Genomic DNA, 6237 nt, shown 5'->3' on the forward strand with positions numbered 1-6237 from the left:
TATAAAAACCATACATATCTGCTTACATTTGTGCCTTTTTTTTCCATTTACAGAATAATGCTTTTGTTAGAGAATAAAATTCAATGAGCTTCATATGTACTGGTGGAGTTCTACAACTCAGTTATTTCTTAATCACAGTGGCAAGAGAAACTCCAACGCACAAATAATCTAGAAGATTTATAGACCTGATTGCAGTGCTGACACTTGGCTTACAGAGCTCCCTAGCAGGCCAAAGAGAAGTAGTCTTTTCCGCAGGTATGAAGCAGGTTGGCTGATAGTATCAGCTAAGCCATGGTGAAGGATATGAACGGAACATTTACAGCCCTACTTCTAGCTGAACTAAAAAATCTTTGAAGTATGATATGTTGATTTCATGAGTGTTTAAAGCAAACTCCTGCAGGAAATGGGATCCATATGTATGTTTTCTTGGGACTTCCTTGTGAAACAATAGTCAAGTCTGAACGTACGTATGTATTTTTCATTTAATAGATAGGTTTACTTTACAAGTTCTTCCCATATCCTCCTACTGCCTCTGTACATCAACAGAAACATCCAAAGTTTGCTTTCATTTAATTAAATGGGAACTTTGTCACCAGTCAAAAAAAAAAAAAAAAAAAAAAGATATCAGATATATGAAATAGTGTCTGTTCTCATGACATTTCCAGCCCAATTTCCAGGAAGAATTTGGGATAGTTTTGAATAGATTAAAAGAATGATAAGAAAAATATTTTCTAAAAAAAAAAAAAAATTAAAGGAAAGCAGCACTCCCACTTATCCTGCAACTCTTCCATCTTTGGAAATTTTCTTTTTAGCTCAGAGGGGCTAGGCAGGTAAGGTAAAGCTGTTCATCTGTGACATCCCATTAAACATCATCAGTAGCAAGATGCGATGCAGTAAAGTGGATTCAATAACAATCACTGCTGTCCACTTCAAACCAGATACACTTAACCACTGTGATAATTTCCATAGCAGAAGAATATCAATATCAATAAATTGAGGATATGGAAAAGTTAGGACTCAGTGATACTGATTATTCTGCTTATAAATAGGAATTACCTCCACTATGGTCAAAATGCTACAATAACTGAGAACAGAATCTGGGCCTGTAGTGGATACCTGTTTACTTAGCTACACAATTGTAAGCCAGGGGTTGGGTATTTTTTTAAGCTAATACAAACCAGAGTGATTCTAATTTTACTGTCTGAAAATGGGAATTTCATAGTTCTAAATTGACATTTGTTCCTTGCTAAAATATTTTACACTGGCACTTACTGTTGGAAAGACCAGTTTTTATACTGCCAAGAATTAAATAAAATGCAGCCAAATTCTTTGGTTCTTAATTGAGCAGAATTCTCATTGTAGTTTTACTTAAGAAAAACAGGCCATAGTCTACTGCATGGGTAACTGTCTGGCTATATATAGATTGAGATCCATTTAAAATTATTTAACAACTAGAAAACTTTATACAGATTACAGTTCTCATTAGAAGTTAATGGGGTTATCTATGTATATCACATTGCCTGTCTGCACAAGTGACCGGTTCCCTGACTGTTGAATTTCACAAGCTTCCAATGTTGCTAATTGTCACATGGAAGCAATTAATTGAGTCACTTGGGAAAAAATCTGTTCCAGATCATGTAGGGTTTTTCTTTACAGTTGCGGAGGCCTGAGTTACTGATCTCTCGGAAATATTTACCAGTGTAATTGATGCACAGAAACTGATGGGACAGAAGTTTCTCAAAGTTACAGTCACTACTGCACATGGTTTTCCATCATGTCTGTTCAGATTTCTGCATTTTATCTGAGTCACAGATCCTCCCAAGGAGAATGACAAGATTTCACAGTCAGGAAGATTCATAAAATACTACACTTCTGCAGTCATTTTTAGCTTGAGGCAGCCAAGGGGAAACTATCCAGGAAAACTCTTCAACAATGTTGTGTTAATAATTTTGCGTTTCCAAACGAAAAATAAGTAAGTTTGTCTTCTCTTCTGTAACAGTTAGCTCTACATTATGAATGTCATGCCAGTGTTGTATGGTCACAATATACTGATGACTGCAGGTGGAGGAAAACATATCTCTCCTCTTCCTCTGAATGATCTGTCATGGCTTAGTCCTCCGAAGACAAGTTCATTCCAGGTGTCATATTTAATCAAAATGAAGACTTTGTTCCAAACCAAAACCATAATGGCATGTAATCATTATTACAATATCAAAAAAGTAAGTAATTTTCAACTGCCCACTGTTAACAGACTCTGCAGCATTTGGGGAACAAATATAAGAAAGGATAAAAAAAGGAATAGCTATAATTCAAAAAGAGAAGAGAGAGAAAATAAGAAGGTGATCAGGAAGAGGAGAAGCATGGGTAGAATTTAACAGCAGTTCTCAAAGTTGATTTATGAGATTTGTACACACATTAGGAGACAATCCAATCTAGAGCCTAAATAGGGAGAAGAAACAAACTGCCAAAAAATGAAAGCTACTGAGTTGGGTTGTTGGTTTGCTTTGGTTTGTTTGTTGGTTGTTTTTTGTTGGTTTTTTTTTTCATTTCTTAGTGATTTTCAACTTACCTCTTAAGTTGAAAAGAAGAAAAGAGAAGGGTGATAATTTTTTTCTGCAGATACCATTTGAAACTAATTCATCCAAATCTGCATTTAAAAGCAGTGTCATTGTCATGTGGCACTAGTTTGTACATTTTGTCCCCTATGTCTTAAAAGAGATGAAAGCTCTTGATAAGTTTGCCTTACTTCCCTTCTCTGAAATGTTACTTTCAAAAACTTGTAATGAAAATAGTACCTAATGAGAGAACAAACATGGATGCCATACAATCCCATGGATTATAGAAGCTCTTGGATTTTTGTCCAATACAGTCACTACTGATTTATTATTAAAGCTGAAATCAGTGAAGATACCATTACACCTCAATTCCCAGCAGAGAGCTGCTGAATCTCTGCTATCTCACTTAATTCCTTAACGTATTCCCCTCCATTCATAACCTAGCTTTCTTCCAGGCACTTCTTCCTTTGCCTGCTGTGAAGCTGCTGAGCTCTGGAGTCCCATCAGCCAGTGGTGTAAAACCTTTGCATGACCACACGCTACTCAGATAGATGCAGTAATGCCAGCAAAGCTGACTTGGCAGTGTTTAATTTCTGTATTTTAATTCTTACTGATTATTTCAGTTGTGTACATATGCTCACATGTGCGTGCATGGGCAGGGCTTACTATCCCAGCAGCACACTGCTCAGAGTTGCTGGTGTGACTGCTTTTTAGCTAGAAGCACTTTGCCATTTAGTATTCCTTCAGCAGTAAAGTGCTCCTACTGTAAACATAGCCTAAATTGCACCCTGTGTTCAGTACTGGCACTTGCCAAAGTATCCCTCAAAGGTTTTTGGAGCTCACAAAGCTGCAAACACATTTTTTGAAAACATTAGTCCCTGGTTGACTTTACTAGCACAAGTTGTGAGTATAGTCTTTGAAGGAGCTCGTTCCCGCAGGACCTAATGCCTTGTTACTTAATTTATTGAGAATTTTGCAATGATTTTCAGGGAATACAGCTCAGACCTACAACCCCCACCCCACCCCAATCTCTGAGCCTGCAGGCTATAATAATGTAGTCCAAATTGTCCTTTTTCTTAGCACGGTTAAACAAGCCTTCCACAAAGCTCATCAGAATTATTTCTATTAAGAATACATGATTTCTGCTAACATCTGAAAACCTGAGCAAGTCTCTTGACCTAACACTGTCCCATCTCGCAGTCAAACGAAACAAGTGAAAGAAAAAACATTGTAAGCATTGCTGATAGCCATTCTGCTGTTTGGAGAAACAAGACTCCTTTTTCCTTGCTAGAGAAATACCTGCCTAGTGGATTTATTTTTTATTTGGTTAAGCCATGGCCTGTAGGTAGCCACGAACCTTTGGTTCTGATGTTCAGAAATAAACATCTAGTGGCCAAAATTTGTGGGGAAGAACATGATTTCATTTAAGTGATTTTTATAGTGCCAGATTTTGTGATGTTAGTCATTGTTGTCTTAACTGCACCAGCCTGGGAATAGCTAGCACATGCCTTAGCTATTCCTTTGCATAAATACAAGAATAATTTTTAAAAATTAGTATCTGCTTCAAAAAAAAAAATCCAGATTTTAAAACAAAAAAAGACTGGGCATGGGAAAATGGAAGCCTTAGTTGATTGACAGTACAGGTTATAGAACCTTTCAGATTCTAATCCATGAGGGGATGTTTGCATCTGGCACATAATGGAGTCCACATGCCTGAATTAGATGCCTGGACTCCAGGGCATGGGTTTAAGGTGAGTTAAGTGTATTGGAGGGGGATTCACAAAAAAACTGTTCAGGGAACTGCCTAAGCCAGCCAGATGGGAAAAGCTGAAGATCACAGTTCATGCTTAATTTTAGCTCTCCTGGGTTTAAGTGCCTTCTAGTGAATGAAGTACACAGGCACCAGTCCCTCCACTTTCAGCTCATAACCCATAATTCTCTTTTGAAGGTAGGTGCCAGATTTTTCTTTCAAATTCTGAGCAGCCACACAGTCTTACTCAGGCTGCAGAAAAGGAGTTTAATTCCTTCCTTCAGCAAAGGGCAGTGAAGTACGCATTTCCTACTTCCCAGGCATATCCGAGCCAGTAGGCTGCAGACATCAGCTCCCAGGAGGTGGGTGGGAGCTGGCACAGGTCACAGCAGAGGCCTGGGGAGGAAGAAAGCCAGGAAAGACTTTGAAAGCTTAGGAGGCATCAGCAGACAAAGGAGGGCTCAGGTTGAAGCCCTGCACTAAGGAAGATTTGTGCACTGGGACCAAACAGCCCTTTAGTGGCCTTCTAGCTCTGGCAACAGTCCCTGATCAGGTACTTGGATCTTGAATATGGACTGAAGTGCTTCAGTTCCCCCTTCCAGTCCTATTTCCTCATGTGCTTCCAGCCCCACCTCTTGCCTTGTAATGCAGCAGGCAGCTGAAGGGAGGCTGGTATCCCCCTTTGATCCGGTTTAGTAGCTGGGTAGCAACATGTTTGTCAGTCTGCTACTGCTGCCATAGTCCTTCATTCTGGCTGCAGTACTGATGAAACGCAAGTACCAGCTCCCACTGCAGACATTTTATAACAGTTAGACAGGAGAGCTGGGCACTGACCAGCTTTATAGCTCGTATATTTGCTAGTCTTACAGTTACCAGTGATCATGAGTCCAAATGGCGGCACCGAATATTTCATATTGTTTCTTTTGGAGTAGACTTGAGATACCTAAGTGAGTGAGTGATAGTATTTGCTCTTCAGTACTTGGCTTTGCTTTCCTTTGGCCTTGATTGGGTTATATCATGGTGACAGATATGGCCATTTCAAGTCCTTTAAACCATAGCACATTGGATTGCATATAGGAAATTAATTCTGCCTCGTGGCATCTTTGGAGTTAAGATGACTATTTATTTTCATAGATCCAGGATAAGGGGGGTGGGAGGGGGAAGTCTTGTGTGTGTGTTTCAGAAGTATTCTTTTTCTTTACTGTACTTTTGAGAGTCATGGCAAACATTAACTCTCAGTATTCACCGAATTAAACCTGCAAGGAGTATTTCACAACTCAGGTTGAAAGTTATTTTGGTGGTGTCATGCTGTTTCTGCACTTGGAGAGTGGGAAGAGAGTGGTTAACTATGTAGGCCTGTACATGATACTTGTTACTTTGTACATTGTTACTTGTTAATAGTGATTTCAATCTTCATCTCTCTGCCCATCCAGTAGTCAAGTGGTTATGTGTTGAAGTAGACTTCAGTAAGAAGCATTTCTTACCTGCTGCACAAGAGGAAAAGACAGAAGGCTGTTACGGGCAGATCTCTCTGGCATTATACAGGGATCTATGCATGCAGTTCAACCAGGATGGCAATGTAGAGGAGTACAGTAGAGGTTTTGGTGGTGATTGCACCCCAGGGCCAGATTATGAAGAGATGTACATTGGTAGATTCACTGTCAGCCATCTAGCAACTTCCAACTTCATGTCTTCCCACAGATGTGACCCAGAGAACAAAGGGCCTTCTATAAAAATTAAAAGCCCAGTTTTGAAACCATTTCAGCCAAATGAGTGTTCACTTTTGGCTACCGTCATCTTAGTCTTTATCAAGAAAAGCAGCATAAAAAATATAATTTACCCATTTAGGAAATATGATCATGAGATAATATCTGCTTGATTTTTATTGGTGGAATAGTGTCAGGTCATGACTAAGATCAGCACATCCTAACA

Source organism: Psittacula echo (genome assembly GCF_963264785.1).
Source record: "Psittacula echo genome assembly, chromosome: 3".
NCBI classification, from domain to species: Eukaryota; Metazoa; Chordata; class Aves; order Psittaciformes; family Psittacidae; genus Psittacula; species Psittacula echo.